Raw genomic sequence first — 18,352 nt, forward strand, 5'->3', positions numbered from 1 at the left:
TAGGATTAGAGGACTTAGAGTCCCCCTTTAGGATCAGGAAGAGGCAGAAGCGAAGTTCGATGAGACCTCGCAAGAAGAAAAAGTCTGTTAAGTTTGCGAGTGTGACACCGTTAGTCCTCATGGAGGGAGACCTAGATGAGATAGTTGATGTTGTCTACTCCACCATTGAAACTATATGGGTACACATCGAGGACCAGTACCACTAGGAATTGGACAAAGTACAACAGGGCCTAAAGGAATTATAGGTCCAAACATGGGTGATCCATGTGAGCGTGGGACAAGAAAGGGTGGATCAAGCGAGCGTGCCGAGATTTAGTTAAGTAGAAATCACATCCGCACTCCACATACTACCACTAACAGGGGGCTCTCTCCACTTTGAGACAACCGAAGACTAGGAGCGCGCACAGTACTAGAAAAATCTAAGTATCAACCTTGCAACATTGTTGATATAGACCTTGCATGAGCTGCACCAAGGAGTTTTAAATGAGCTCCACGTCTCGGAGAAACGAATGTTCTTGATTATCGAGGAGGTAAAAACTAAGAATCAACAGATTTTTGCAGAGAAAGCGGAGGCCTTGCAGGCTCACGACGAGGTGATACAACAAAATTAGTAACTAGAGACAACCCTTACCCAAGTGTGTAGTGATCTCCCTGAGCTCCAAATTCTAGAAAAAGTGGCCTCAGCAAAGAAGATTCACAAGTTGGCTACTGCAGTGAAGGAATCTAAGGAAGAAATTGGAAAGTTACTGTTTGAGCTACAGTTGCAGATTTCATAACATCTACTTAAGTTGTAGCCAAACACTCCTCCGGAAGTTAGAGAGCAGCGCGAGGTTGCTATTAAAGAAGATATGACCACTCTGGCTGCTGCAGTCAAGGACTGCAGCCAATTGTTTAAACAGATAATGGAGATGTGGATCTTTCTATAGGAGGATCCACACTTATCGATGATCGAAGCAGACATCCGTGAAAAGCAATTGTAGTATGATGAGATCAGGGCAACAATGCAGACCTTAACACCTGTGCAAAGGTTCATCAGACTTCAAGAAGGAAAGTTCATCCAAACGCAGATTGATGAGTTGCGTTGTAAGGCCTCCATTATCTCCTCAAGGATGAAAAAATGCGCTGACAAGGCTAGTCAACTATCACAGACCATCCAAAGCAAGTTAAAGGCTCTGTAACAGACATAGAGAACCATGGGCCTTATAGTCGAAGGTCCAACAATGGAGAAACTTGTTGAAGAAGTTCTCTAGGCCATCGTGCAAAGAAAAACATATCTTCAAGCATTGGAGATCAAGTTCAGTAATCTACAAGAAAATATTGAGGCAACACCAACAGAGTGACTCAGGATGAGTCACAACTTTTTGTTGGGGGTCTGTTGGGACGGGGTCCCCTGGGTCAAATTTTGTAAAGTTTTGTTAAATATTATAAAGTCTTTGAATTTTGACGAGCGAAGTGCGAGTAGCATAGGTTGGTAGGAGTCAAATGGGATTTTAGAAGGTCAAAGCCCCTTAGTTTGTTAAGACTCAAGCTTTTTTGAGACCCACCCATAGTTCGCAGACCATGGTATTGTAATGGAGTAGAATATAAAAGGAAGTCATAGAAGAGTCATAAGGGAAGAATGTCATAGAAGAATAGTGCATTATTTGAGCCTGTTTTTGTCTATTTTGTACTTGGGCGAAGGGGAAGGCTCCTGCATTTGTGTGCGCGGAGACCTTGGTAAGTCCGCAGTTGAGTGTGCGGGCCCCTGCAGCTGTGTGCGCAGGTTTGGAAAGACTGTAATTGAAGATCTAAAGCATAATAAAGGTTTGTTTTGAAGAACTATTTGTGTATCTGTGCATCACTGTTTTCTCTCTGAATTTACTGTATTTTTTATCTGTTGAATGCAATTAATCAGGAAAAGTACTTAATAGATTTACGAAGACGTAGATCTATTTATTTATATGATGTTATGCATGTTTAGTGCAATCGGCGAAGGGCATAAATCTGCTAGCTATTAATTTCTATAGCTTATGGGTTTTAAGGGTTAAAGGGTTCACAAATGTCAAGATAAAGCCCTAAGTTTGGGAGAAACACATCACATAGTCCTTTGGATGTAGAAACCTGGTTCTAACATCTCCCAATACTGCCTCGGGTGAGACTTAAGCCTGCGCTACCTGGGATGTTGCCGAAAGGGCCGGTAGTGTAGGGATTTTTTTATTAGTGCAGCTAACTCTGAACCTGGGTCCAAGCCCCCTCAAGCCAATATAAATATTACCATTTTTATTTATTTATTTTTAATTTGAAACCCTTATAAAATATTTTAATTTAATTTTCAAGGAAAAATATATTTTCTTTGTTAATTAGTGATCACCCGCTTCATCATTATATTTTTCCAATGGGTTTTGACTTTGGGAAGCCACATCATCTAATTGTTGCCATATCATCGTCCTTGGAGTGAAGGAGAATTTACCACATCATCAACCCTTGGGTTTTTGGAACACTAGCTGGGGCCATGAACTTTGATTGAGCATATACCAAAACCATGAGGGCCCACAAGATGCTTCATATATCAACGACATCAACATGACGAGGAGAATTCCATGACGAGGATCACAAATAAAAACACATTGATCTACCACTCCAAAACTCCAAAAATGTAGGGTATGAGCGTCGTTCAGAGAATCCAAACCCTAGAGCTAGGGTGTCATCATTTCATCCTCTCATCCATGACAACCAACATGTCAAGGATTTCAATGATGACAGCCTGCACCTGTTGCACCTGTTATGACATCCAATACTTTCTCGACATCCTGCACCTACTCCCACTTTGAAATCAATGACACCATACTCAACATGAATTTTTTGAAGGGTTACAACACTCTCCATCATGATATTTGATCTTCATATAGTACATTGTAATTTCTTTGTGGCTATATGATTTTGTAGAAAATATATTATTTAAGGGATTACACACACACACACATATATATAATTGGTCCCATGATTTCTAGAATTTGGTTAGAATAACAATTAGAAGTAGAAGGATTAGGAGAATTAGTGGAATTAGCTTTAGAGGAAATACAATGGATTGTAGGTTTCTAAGCAAGGCTCAACTTATATCCATCTTCCCTATTAAGTTATAGGGTTGTTTTTCAATCTTTAAAGCTTCCTTAATGAGGCTTTTCGAATGGAAGGGGGCGAATGCTAATATTTTGGTTTGGTCGAAACAAATTAAATGCTTGGTATTGAAGGGGTGTTCAGTAATGGTGGATTTAGCTATGCGGTTATGATAGGTATCATCCATATGCTATTTAACCTGAGCTTTAAGGGATCTCCCTGCTTGACCTATGTAAGACATAGAGCAGGAGTAAGGGATCTGATAGACACTTGATGCAATCATAGGGTCAATTTTGTCCTTGGAAGACCTGAATAGATGGGTGAGGGTCTCATGGGGCTTGAACACGGTTTTGATGTTACTTTTGGAAAGAATTTTGGAAATATGGCCAGTAACACCTTCGATGTAGGGAAAAGAGACTAGGGCTAAGGGATGATTACTAGGGAGGTTATTAGGTTTAGGGTAAAGAGAGAATCGAAAGCCCTTGTTGATTTTGGATTAGGAGTAACCATTGGATTTGAAGGCCTTTGTGAGATGGTATTTTTCTATGGAGAAGGATTGAGAGGAATAAATACGAATAACATGAGTAATAAGATTTTTTAGAACAACATATTTTTGAGTGGAATGATGATGGGAGCTATAATGGAGGTATCTATTAGTGTGTGTCTTCTTGCGATAGGCTTTATCAATAAGGGAGTCATCAATAAGGCGAGAAACAAGGACATCAAGAAAGGGAAGGGAATGGTTGGTTTCAAGTTCAATGGTGAACTGGATGTGAGGGGAAAATATGATCAAGATGAGAAAGGAAGACTTAAATTTAAAGTATACCATGGGACCAAATAACAAAAGTGTCATCGAAAAAGTGCTTCCAAAGTTTAGGTTTTAAGTGGAAGCCTTCAATCGCTAAGGTTTCAAAGTGTTCCATGAAGATGTTGGAAACTATAGGGAAAAGGGAGGAACCCATGGTAGTGCCTTCAATTTGCTCATAGTAAACTCTATTATAGGTAAATAAAGTGGTAATAAGGAAAATATCAATGAGGTTAATGGTTTCAAGGTAAACAAGCTTAGATATAAGATTGGTGACTTCCATGATGAGGATTTTGGTAAAAAGAGAAATGAGTTTGAAGCTATCCATGATATCGTTATTATCAAGATTAATGTTCTTGGTTTGTTGAATGGAATCAATATTATTTAATGAAGGAGGAGAGGTAAGAGAAGGGATGAAGTTTCTTGGCAAGGAATCAAGGAAGGGCATGGGTAGGGTTCTCGATGCCACTTGCTATGGGTCTAAGGGGAGTATCCTTCTTGTGAATTTTAGGTTGGCCATAAATTCTAGGGGTGGTAGGGTTAAGTGGAATGATATGTTTTTAGATGGAGGTGTCAAGGGAGGAATCTTTAATGGCTTTAGTAACTTGGTTGGTAATGACATTAAGGGGGTTCTTGATTAAGGGTTTATAAGAGGACGAGGAAAGGAGCTCAAGCATTTCACTATGATAATCATAAGAATTCATGACCATGACAGATGCATTACATTTATCAAATTTTAAAATGAGGATGTCGAGGTTGGAATTAAGATGATGAAGGGCCATAAATTCTTCTTTTAAATGGCTAGGCTTGGGGAGCTTGTGTTGAAGAATCTAGGGCAAATTAGGTTAGTAATATTCTTCTTGCCATGATAACTATTTGTGAGGTATTTTAACTTTTTCTTATTAGCACAATATTCTCTTGATATTCTTAGAGTGTGTATTCTTAGTTCATCAAATAACTAACAAAACAAAAGAGACAAGAACACAAGATGTTGGCTTTCTGCCATGGACAAAGAGGAAAACCCACACAAAATTTTTCTTATAGAGATTCCAATTGATGAATACCAAGACCATGACCCTTGACCTATTAAGCCACTCCAATACCAAGACACCAATCCTCTTGTTTGTCATCGTTGAGATCATCATCATTGCTGCAACACTGAGGTTATCAATACTGCATCACCAAGATCTTCATTAATGTTGCCATCACTGGGATCATTACTATTGCAACACTGTTGCACCTCCATGGAGATATTTTATCTTAACAACGATATATATATATATATACATATAAGAGTGTTGCATATAGATACACCACAATTGTGACCTTCCATCAAGATCATGACTATGTCTATATGATTACTTCTATGTCGAGATATAGAATGTCTCCCCAAGATCCTCTTCTTCACAAATATGGCGAGATTGTAAGGTTGCTTCAGTGATCATGTAATGGTATCACCGAGAGTGTGGGGAGGTTGCGACTGTAATCATTAAGACTGTGGTACCCATCTGAAGATCACAGAGATGTATGTCTGAATTCTTAGAATGCAAAGCCTATAATTACCCACCGAGGTTACAGAGGAATCCGAGTTCTGTACTCCACTTTACCCATCCGAAAATTACAAAGATGTTGGTTTGTACCTATCCGAAGTACTGTACCCCTGTACTCATCCAAAATTTTGTACTTCCTCTACCCATCCGAGAATCACAAATATTCTAAGTTTTGTTCTGTACTTTTGCGCAGACCCTATTTGGGTATTTATAGTGGTTTCATCTCCATAATAAGCCGACTTGTATTCATGAAGAGATGTGTCATTTCCAGTGAGATGGCATGAGTGTATTTAATTCATTTGTAGGCCGAATTCTTCAAGAGGGATTGTGCATGTATTTGGAGGGCTTCTACATAGTTCTATAGACTTGAATACATTAAACATAGGCTCAAGAATAGCTTCTTCATAGATGACATTGACTCTTTGACTTAAAATAAATCCTAAGGATCTAAATGGGAGACACCAATAAATAGGCCTCTTGCTCATGAAACCCATGCAACAAGGCATACACAAATAATTTTATTTCTTTTATTTCATCATTTACAAATATCATGTCATTATGAAGACTGAACCTAGTTACACTTTCTTCAACACTCCCTCTTAACTAGGGAGGTATTCATGATGGTACTTGGTCAATATCAATATGAAGAATTTCTCATAATAATAATCAGATTGGTATCCCATATATATGGAATCATAGTAACCAACATTGTTTCCACAACAAGGCCTTGACTAATAGTTATATCTCTCATCAGATCAGAGCATAATGTTGATGAGACCAATGATTATAGACACATTCATCATTGTCTCTCAAGTTTCATACCCACCCGGGTGTTCACTGAGTATGACCTTCTAGGACTATTCTTATCTTGGGTTCCCAACCCTCAAAGAATATCGGTCCTCTTGCCTACTCTTATCTTGGATGCCCTACACATCCTCAAAGAGCATCAAATGCCAGATGATTACCCAATCCTCCATTCTTTCTTCCTAAGTGAAGACAAGAATGTTGTGTTTATCTCTCACTCTTAACTAGGGAATATACGACCATTTTTGTAAAGGAGTGTACCCAAGTTCCCTCTGACTAGGAACTTGCCCGAGCTCCCTCTCAATTAGGGACTTGTCAGAGCTCCCTCTTAACTAGGGACTCTCCTTTTCATTAGCAGCTTCTTCTTCGTGGGTCATTTAGTTGCTTGATCAACTTCTTTCGTTCATGTCATGAAATTCAATCGAGCTTCTTCCTTGTAGGACATTATCCATCGATCACTTTCCTTCTTGGTTCATCATGTCACTTATTTCTTCATGTAAAGTGGCCTTCTTGATACATATATCAAACCTTCGTAATATGGATACTTCTTCCTCATTATGTTTCTTTTAGGAATTCCCATCCACCACATGAATACTAATTGTACTTGTACTTACAACTCTTGTTCCAGTAGCCCTCCATGAACTCAACCAGATATTATTCAATAAATAAAAACATAACATTAAGTTAAATACTACCTTACGAGATGGATTTTCATCATGACATCTTCTTGTAGGTATCAACATCCTACATACATGTTGACACATCTCTCAAAGATATCATTGTCAAGGGTCTTCACCTTTTTCAGACTTCCATCAGAGTCTTCATATCTTTCTGGGAGATTTCCTAGTCAAATATTCTTGGTCATTTGGATGTTGATTGCCTTCATCATGGTTGCATGTATTACGATATATTCCTTCCTCACACATTCCATTCCCAGGAACTTCCAATCGGAGTTTCTTAATTGTAGTCAACCACCTCATACTCCATATGAGGACATATTATGTTGATTTCATCTAGTGTGACTTATGCCTTCCTGCATCCTTTCAAAGGAGGAGATATGTTTTCTCTTGATCATGCTTCTCAAGATATAAGTAGTGATCCATGTTTCCTACAACCATACAACATGATTTTATAATACTAAATACAAGCATACATACCTCATTCTACCTTTAGGTCATCTAGGCTTCTTCCAATAGTTTGATTAAAATGATCTTTAATCCCTTGATTTACTTCATCTCTCATGTAATCATATCATTATCCCATGAACTCCATAAGTTGATTTTTTTTTGATGAAACACTTGCTTTCTTTCTATATTAGTGAACACTTCGATGAGAATTCCATCAGAGAATCTTGAGGATCTTGTATATCCTTATTTGGCAAATGTTTCATTTTTTACTGATGTATGATGAGCCTTGTCTTGGATGGCTTCTTCTTTTCCTTCAATGTCCAATGAGGTTCCCAAGAGATATATCCTTCATGTTTGACTGCCATGGATTTTGTCCTTCATGATTTCCATGGTGATGTCAAGAGCTCTGTTTTCATGATGCCACGATGCATCTTATTATCATGGTCAAATCTATAACAAAATATTTAGGAGCTTATGAAAGGCCCCTTTTGTGAGGGATACCATCTCAATCATAGTAGAGATCTGTTACTCCTTCTTTCCTTTTTCCTTTTCTTCAGCTTCCTCCATATTTCCAGTGATATGAGATTTCTTTTCATAATATTTCCATAGCATTGTTCTATCTTGTTTGAGGACCATTTCATTTCGTTTCTACAAATGTTTGATTCCTTTAACCTTCAACACTTTTGCCCTCAACTTGTCTTTTTCTATCTAACATATAGACCACAAGTTGTTGATGAAGTAACTTTCTTGTCATTTGTTACCTTGCTTATCAATTAGTGCATTTCAAAACAATGATGATTATATTCTTATCATCTCTCACAGAGCTCCCAATTGATATCTTATGAAGATATTACTTCATTCTTTGATACCTTCAATCGGGTCTAAGTGACATGACCTTCTTCACTGCATTTCAGAGATGATATCTTCTAGCATTTCATATATCTCTTTTATGTCTCCTCTCTTGCTACATAGGGATGAGAGGACCTTTGATTGATTTCATAAGAATCCTGAGTCCCTTGATCCTTTTACATGCATTCAAACAATGCTTGACCTTCAAAGACTTTTCTATAGATATCAGTGACTTCTCTTCTGGGGACTATATCTATCCTCCTTTCTTACACAAGGAATCTTGATGACCAAACTGATTTATCGATCTCCTTGCAAACACAAAGTAATTTAACCCAATTTGATTATAGAATGAAAAATACTTACTTGACAAGTGAAGATGAACTCTTCCACTTGATCACTTTGATGATGGTTGAAGAAGATGTATTAGGGTTTATTCTTGGATGATCTTCTTTCAAATGAGAGAGCCTTTCCTCAATAGAAAATGTTTCTCATTTTGATGAGGAAGATTTGTTTCTTCCTCGGCTAATCTTATTCTAGGGAAAGGAGATGATCCTTTCTTGAAGATGGCCATGCCTTATTGCCTTCAATATTCTTTGCCTTCTTTTGTAGTGTAGACCAGGACTACTTCTAGGGTTTCAACCTTTTCCAAAATGATGTGATATTCAATTTTGAGGTCCTTTGAGCTACCTTGCTTTGTATACAACTTGATGAGGATCTACTGAGGGCCAAAATTGTCTACCTCAACATTGGGGGATAACCACCCGGTCTGGACCTTAAAGCAGCTCCTTTTCCATTTGGAGTAGTGACTCCAATTGGTTTAACTAGGTCCAGTTATCTTTTCCCTATAGCTATTGGTTTATGATAATAACTTTAACTACCAATAGATAGGGATATCAGATCATTTCTTCTTGCTGATCGGTCAAGAGAATGACCCTTAAGCTGATTTGGGTTCAACCAAGGCACAACTAAAATTTTGCTTCTTTGAGAAGAGGACTTAAAAGAATGTAAAACTTAATCTAAATGCAAACTTATTCTATGATGCAAGCAAAATGAACTGTCTTAATCCTATCTCAATTAGACAGATATAGATCTAACCCAATCAAGAGCAAGATAATTAAAGTATTGGGGTTTAAATATGTCTTGTTTATAATGAATATCAAGTTAATGAAGTAGTTCAATTAACTGACATTATGGATACCAAAACACCTCCTATTGAGACCTCTTAACTGAAATAATCAATCAACAATACTCAGGAAAAAATTTACAAAAATGATATTGATTGTCAAATCAGTAAATCCAATAATTAAATAATAATATGCGGAAATAGTTCGCAACACATCACTATTTAATAAATCAATTTTATAAGACATATTTCTGAGTCAATAGTTACTCAGAAATCAGAATTTAATCCATAAGAGCAGAGATACATAATAACAATATTGAGACAAATTACACATATCAACACAAGTGCAAAAATATGAATAAAATGACACATTCTTGTTATCATAAAAATGAAACTAGCGTTTGAAACAGTAGTATTAGAAATACCAATTTATTGAATCCATTTCTCTGACTCTGGTCTTCAACAGTCCTTTACATTGCTTGAACTTCTGCTTTCAAAACTAGAGCTTTAATAGTGCAAACTCTGCCCATCATACATAATTCAATATACAAATGAAAAACCCTCAATAATCTTCAGATCTGAGATTCTCTCCTCCCTCCTACAACTCTAAATTCCTATTGCAGAAGTGCTTTTAGAAGTCTAAAATTACGGAGGAGAGGAGCGTCTAATTACATTTTGCAATCTGCCATTTATAATATTTCCAAAGGTATTTTTAAGAAGAAAGTTTGTTGAAGAAAAATCTGCCCAATCCAATTTTATTTGCTCAAAATTCCAATATTTGATTGCTAGAGAATTCTCATTGATTGAGATCTTTTTCTCCATATCCCTTCTATTGTTTTCCTGCAAAAAAAAAAATCAAAATAAATTAAGATGCAACAATAAGATCAAAATGTCATTTCTGGCGTTAAAATAAATCAAATCGAATGCAATTAATTAAATAATTGAAAATAAAATATAAGCTTCCTATTGATGTTTGGGATGGTTTAATTGGCCAAGGATATCATTGACGAATGGATCTGTATTTAGAAGAGGCTTGGACAAATGAAAATGCAGAAAATAAAACTCAGAAAATTGATTTTGTTTTAAAAATTCAGAGCTTGATCTTCTACCTGATTTTTGACCTAATAAATGACCAAATCTATTAGTGAAACCTCCTCAGAAATGTTCTCCTTGATTTTATATTTCCAATGAGCTGTCCGAGGCCTTATTTGGCCAAGTAAAACTCAATCTATGAGCTTGCAAAGTTGATGAGTCAAATCTAGCGTAAAGTTAAACTAAAAATCAAGATTTTAATTAAAAATGTAATCCTCAATTAAACTTTCATTATCTAATACTTAATTATAATTTAATTGCTAATCATAAATTAAATTAATTATTTAATAAACTATTATCTATTAATATTAATCTAATTAATAATTAATTATAATTTAATTAAATTAATTATATCTTATATATTAATTAATTTAAAATTAATTATTTTAAATATTAAATTAAAACTACACGAATATAATAACTACCCTACTTCATTTCACTCATACGTATGAGTGTTAACTCAAAACCATTTCCATAAATATTATGAAGTCTTTAGTTAAGGCCCTAAGTCCTTTTACTTTTAGCCATCGCATATCGGTGATCGGGGGAATGAGGTTATCGCGGACTTAAAAAATGTATCACCATAAAATTTGCGATAGGATCTTTCGATCCGATGTAATTGTTCATTTATTTATTTATTTTTATTTTTAATTTAATTTAATTAATTATATTTTATATAATAATTAATATAATTAATTTAAGATTTAATATTAAATATAAATTTTTATTTTGATTTTATTATAACGATGTTTAATTAAATCATGAAATTATTTATCATGTATTTATCTAAACTACATTTATTTTGATAAAAATAAAAATTAAACTACAACTATCTTGACTTTTTTTGTTTTCGAGATTAGTAATCTATTTGAAAATTGGAGTAAATTACTGAAATTTCGATACTTCATGATTTGACTGAACAAGTAAAAATGAAAAATGTTAGTAATAATTAACTAGAGATTAATATTTAAAATAAATGCATTATTGAACTAATTTAATTACAAAAGTGGAATATTGTACATTTTATGCATTTTTTAACCCAAGCGGCGTAATTGATTAGACTTCAAAGGAGTGTCATTTACAAACCAGTTGACCAAATGAGGTAAAACAAGCATCAACGGAAATCTTATAACAAATCAATTTTAACAAAGCAATAAAAAACGAAAGTCTAAAAAATGAAAATTTAACAAAAACGTAGGATAATCAGCTTAATAAAATTCCTAAAAAGCGTTTAGCAAATTTTTTATAGAAAGGGTCCCCATTATTTGAAATGAACAAATCAACAATGGAGGGGTCATGTTTTACCACAATAATGACGACACATGGGAGAAGAACCAGTTATCTCTGTTTGATATGAATGATATTTTCCTAAAATTTAAGTAAAAATAATTAAAGAAGAGAGAATTATTTTTGAAATGTTTGACTAGGTTCATTAATTTGAATAAAAGCCTGAATCAACTTATTGTAATTTTTCTTAAAATTCCTCATAAATTAAAATATTTCAAAACTCTATATTAGTCTTTAATTAGTTGTAGAGATAAAGCAAGGGTCATTTTACAACCTAGCTTTTAAAATATACTCATTTGTCACAGGTAGAGCCACTGCTGCCAGCAAATATCGAAAATCTCGACAAGGTTACCTTTTAATCATCAATTATTCAGAATCCCATCTATTTAAGAATTATTTACCTAGAGATAAATCCATTTAGATATGTTTATTTTCTTTGTATTTGTTTTATTTTTTATTCTTTTAAGTTCTTAAAAGCCATTGTCCTGGTTTGGTAGCCAGATAATTGAGAATGCCATTCGCTGATTATAATTGGACTGAACAAGCTGGCTCGTGATGAGACCCCTTGTCTTATAATTGTTTGCAATCATAAGTCATTACCCTGGTTTGTTTAGCAGTGTTGGTAATGTCAGCCTATTTTTCCCCTATGATCATGGTAAGCAGATTCATGATGAGACCTCTTATCTTTTAAGTTTAAATATATTTCTTGTTTACACTCTAGAAAAATAAGACTCTTTGGAACAGGGAGAATCATTGACTCCTTAAGAGTTAAAAATAACAATTTCAGAGTTAAAGGTGCTTTGCTGTAAGGTGTCTTTACTTGGTTAAAAATAAAATTTCTTGATTGATAATAGAATTTTGAAAGATCTTAATAAAATATTGAAATCTCAAAATGATTACAATTTTGATGAAAAAGAAATTTTTCATATTTTATGATACTTTGTCAACCTCTCTTAATTGGTAATCTCTTCCTTAAGTATGTCTACTTTTATAATAAAAAAAACAAACTTTATTAAGAGATTTTAAGAAAAAGCTAATAGGTGACTATTAACAATTTTTCCCTATGTATGTCGGCCATTGTTAGGTAACAACAAGACCTTCCATATAAATCATGGCAGAGTCACCAAAATTAAAACTGAAAATCAAAGGAAAATAATTCTTAAACTAAAGTGAGAAAATAAATCAGCAAACAAAAATAAAAATGAAGAAATTTAAAAGTGGAAAGAAAAATCCAAGTTTTGAAAGATAAACTCTAACAAGAATGTTTATACCAATGTCTCAACAAAATGAAGTAAAGGAAAATAATCATGTAATCATTCCTTCTTATGTTGAGATTTAGATAAATTATACCTTGCAAGGTTGTAAATATTTTAGGCTTTAGATAGCAGTGATGATAAAACTCAAGCACAATGAAAACTTTCTGTTTGATGTCAATCTTCTTGTTTCAAAGCATCATCTTAATCAATTTCTAAAAAAGATAATGATTAAAGAAACAAACTAAAGGTTCAAAAACTTCCTAGTGTAGCTATTTCAACGAAGATTATCACTGCTTCTTGAAATAGAACTAGGAGACGAGTATAGGACTTCCAAAATATGATCTGGCAGAGGATCGAAAGCTTTTATGAAGAGTTGCAAAATAGATTTTTATATCAACGTAATTTAAAAACAAAATGAAACTAAAGTAACGAAACGAAAATTAATGAAAGTGGGTATATGAATCTTACTATTGGATAATTGCTTTTGATCTTACCTGAGAGGTATCAGTTTCTTCAATACTGGCTGACTTCTTATTTTAGTTAACCTTAAAAACATGAAGAAGTCAAACTAACCAAAATCCTATAACTCAAAATCATTATTTGTTTTATTTAAACTAAAGCAAACAGTAAAATGTAAAAAATAGAATACTTTGTGTTCAAGAGAATTAAAACAAATGCATCAGAAATGAGAAAGAGAATATGCAGTGATGAATGTTCTCAAAATATTATAAGTTTCAAATAGACTCTATAATTTTTATAGATTTTCCAGAATTAAGACCAAATCCAAGATAATTAAATTTAAATGTGAAGATAGAGGTCTTGAATTTCATATTAATAATGGAATTATATATTTAAAACTGAAATATATGAGAAATTGAAATGATTTAAATATGCTGTAAATTTGTCATCAATTGCTTTAGTATCATAGCGGTTACCCAAGATTGCTTTAAAATATTTCATACAACACAATGTCTTGTCGGATGATTCGCATTGCATGTTTCTTCACCATGCTTAAAGTTCAATCTGTAAAATTTCATCTTTGTTGATATGCCATATATTGATTAAATGTTAATGGCATAGAGGCATGCATTGGAGTTTGTCACATCAAAAAATCTTAAGATAAGGTTTCATTTTAACTCTGCGATGCGATATATTTGTTACAATGGCAAATTTGCGATATGAGAACATGCGATGAGAATATATGCGATGAGATGGAGCGATCACAATATTGAAGAATTGTTATATCAAGGATCGGGGGATAGTCATGTCATGCTTTGTACTTCACACATCGCACATCATACATCGCACATCGCAAATTTGGAATTGTGATATGAGCATTAATAAAAATGCGATGAAGCGATTGCGATATCGGCATATCGGAATATTGGAAAATAGTCATGTCGGAAATGCCAATATGATTCTTGTGATAGCGAGAATGCGATGGATGACATGGCTCTTAGGTGGGACTGACTTTGGACTTCAAAAGAAATCGGTGATCGGCAAACTTAAATACAGGATGTAATATTTTTGATACGCCGATATGCGATGAAGAATGGACCCGATAGATTTATTATGAGAATTTAATATCATATCAGATCCGAGACATCGATACTTTTAAAATTATGCCCCTACCATTATTGTGATTGAATGGACGCGATATTTCTTATGAACTTGATTTAAATTTCATATTGGGTCTAGAATTATGTAAACATCACAATATTGGTAAAGTCATTTTATGGGAGAATGAACGAAAAGGAACATCAGAGATGTATAGATTTTGTAGTATCAACGATATGAAATGTTTCAATATAAATCTTCCGATATTGTTTTAAATGTCTATTGGGTTTTCTAATGAATGAAAGCAAAGTTAAGGAATGCTCAAATTCTAATGAATCACAAATAGAATTTCCCTGAAAATGAAAATGTAAAAAATAGAACTCAAAAAATTGATTTTGTTTTAAAGATTTCGAGCTTGATCTTCTGCCTGATTTTCGACCCAATAAATGACCAAATCTATTAGTGAAACCTTCGCATAAATGTTCTCCTTGATTTTATCTTTCCAATGAGCCATCCTGAGCCTCATTTGGCCAAGTAAAACTCAATCTATGAACTTCCAAAATTGATGGGTCAAATCTGAGATAAATCTAGAAATTTTGTCGGTGGACTAAAAATCATAATTTTAATTAAAAATCGCATCCTAAATTAGACTCTCATTATCTTATAACTAATCTAATTTAATTGTTAATCATAAATTAAATTAATTATTTAATAAATTATTATTAATTAATATTAATTTAATTAATAATTAATTTAATTTAATTAAATTAATTATATCTCATATATTAATAAATTTAGTTAATTTAAAATTAATTATTTTAAATATTAGATATTAAATTTAATATTAAATTAAAACTACATTAATATTATAACTACCCTACTTCCTTTCACTCATACGTATGAGTGTTAACTCAAAACCATTTCCATAAATGTTATGAAGTCTTTAGTTAAGGCCTCAAGCCCTTTGACTTTTAGGCATCGCATATGGATGATCGGGGGAATGAGGCTATCGGGGACTTTTAGCCATCGCATATGGATGATCGGGGGAATGAGGCTATCACCATGAAAAATTGCGATGTGATCTTCTGATCCGATGTAATAATTTTTTTTTTCATTTTTTTTTTTAAATTAGATATATATTTTTTTTATATTAAATTCTAATTTAATTATATTATATAATAATTAATTTAATATTTAATATTAAATATCGATTTTTATTTTAGTTTTATTTTAATGATGTTTAATTAAATTATGAAATTATTTACCATGTATTTATCTAAACTACAACTGTTTTAATAAAAATAAAAATTAAACTACAACCAATTTGATAATTTGGGTTTTTGAGATTAGTAATTTATTTGAAAATTAGAGTAAATTACTGAAATCCCGATGCTTCATGATTTGGTTGAACAAGTAAAAATGAAAAATTTTAGTAATAACTAACTAGGGGTTAATATTAAAAATAAATGCACTATTGAACTATTTTAATTACAAAAGTGAAATATTGTACATTTTATGCATTTTTTAATCTAGGAAACATAATTGATTAGACTTCAAAGGAGTGCTATTTACAAACCAGTTGATCAAATGAGGTAAAACAAGCATCAATAGAAGCTTATAAAAAATCAATTTTAACAAAGCAATCAAAAATAAAATTCTAAAAAATGAAAAATTAACAAAAGCGTAGGATAATCAACTTAATAAAAATCCTAAAAGGCGTTTAGCCAAAAAATTTATAGAAAGGGTCCCCATTATTTGAAGTGAACAAATCAATAATGGGGGGTTGTGTTTTACCACAACAGGATCTTAAGGACTTCGAAAAAAATTTCTTGCTGTTGTAGACTGCTTTTTGAGACTCGATTCTTGAATGTCTCTTCTTAAAATTTGATCTTTGAATGTCTCTTTTATGCCCTTCCTTTGACTTCTGCATCTTAGCTCTGATACCATGTTGAAGAATCTAGGGAAAATTATGTAAGATTTTTCTTGTCATGGTAGCTATTTGTGAAGTATTTTAACTTTTTCTTATTAGCACAATCTTCTCATGATATTATTAGAGTGCGTCTTCTTAGTTCATCAAATAGCTACAAAAAAATAGACAAGAACACAAGATGTTGGCTTTCTTCCAGGTGCACAACCTCTCACTCTTTGAGAGGAAAACTCGCACGAAAATTTTCTTATAGAGATTCCAATTGACGAATACCAAGACCATGACCCTTGACCTATTAAACCACTCTAAGACCAAAACACCAATCCTCTTCTTTGTCACTACTGAGATAATCATCATTGCTGCAACACCGAGGTTATCACTACTGTATCGCCGAGATCTTCATTATTGCTACCATCACTGAGATCATTACTGTTGCAACATTGTTGCACGTTCATGGAGATATTTTATCTTAACAACGAGATATTATACTGAGATATGTATATACATATAGGAGTGATGCATCTAAATACACCAAGATCATGACCTTCCATCAAGATCATGATTATGTCTAAATGGTTACTTCTATGCCAAGATATAGAGTGTCTCCCCAAGATCCTCCTGTTCACAAATATGTTGAGACTGTGAGGTTGCTTTAGTGATCATGTAATGGTATCATTGAGACTGCGAGGAGGCAGAGACTATAATCATTAAGACTGTGGTACCAATACGAAGATCACAGAGATGTATGTCTGAATTCTGAGATTGAAAAGTTTGTAATTTATTTTTGTAATTTACCACCAAGGTTATAGAGGAATCCAAGTTCTGTACTCCAGTGTACCCATCCGAAAATTACAGAGATGCTGGTTTGTACCTATTCAAAGCACTGTACCCTTGTACTCATCCAAAATGATGTACTTCCTATACCCATCCGAAAATCACAGATAATCTGAGTTATGTTCTGCACTTTTGCACAGGCCCTAGCTGGATATTTATAGTGGTTTCATCTCCATAATAAGCCGACTTGTATTCATGAAGAGATGTGTCATTTCAAGTGAGCCAACATGAGTGTATTTAATTCATTTGTAGGCCGACTTCTTCAAGAGGGATTGTTCTTGTCTTTGGAGGGCTTCTACATATTTCTATAGACTTGAATACATTAAACATAGGCTCAAGAAGAGTCTCTTCATACATGACATTGAATCTTTGATTTAAAATAAATCTTAAGGCTTTCAATGGGAGCAGCAAGACATACAAAAATTATTTTATTTATTTTATTTCATCATTTACAAATATCATGTCATTATGAAGACCGAACCTAGTTACACTTTCTTCAACAACATGGAACTCCACCACATGGGAAGGAAGGAGGTGGGAGATGGATCCAATAAAACAAATGATGTCCTCAAAGTGGAGGGTAAAAGGAGCAACACATTCATTTTGTTAATTTCCTATAATATTGATATTAATGATTATTGGTTAATTTCCATTAATGTTCTATTCAACATTCATATTAACACTCGTTGTTTTTTCCTCTATAATTATCCCAACACTCTATTCTAATATATCATGCTTTACTTGAGTCTCTAAAGATGAGTGGTGAGACCACTTGGAACATTGGATATACAACATATTTCAACTCACATCAACAACTTTATTTACTTTTAATGTGATATTAAAATTACATTTTTTTAAACAATGGCTTATAAAATCATTATTAATTTACACAAAATTATTTAAAAACACAAAAAAATGATGTGACACAATTTTTTATTTTTATTTTTTTATATTGAAAAAAAAAACCGTATTATATAATTAAAATCTCATTTCCAAACCATTAAGGATGAATAAAAACAAAAAAAATAATAAAAAAAATTGAACA

The sequence above is a fragment of the Pinus tabuliformis genome, chromosome Q (assembly GCF_031772625.1).
Source record: "Pinus tabuliformis cultivar Carrire ecotype Pingquan chromosome Q, CPIR1, whole genome shotgun sequence".
Classification (NCBI taxonomy): domain Eukaryota; kingdom Viridiplantae; phylum Streptophyta; class Pinopsida; order Pinales; family Pinaceae; genus Pinus; species Pinus tabuliformis.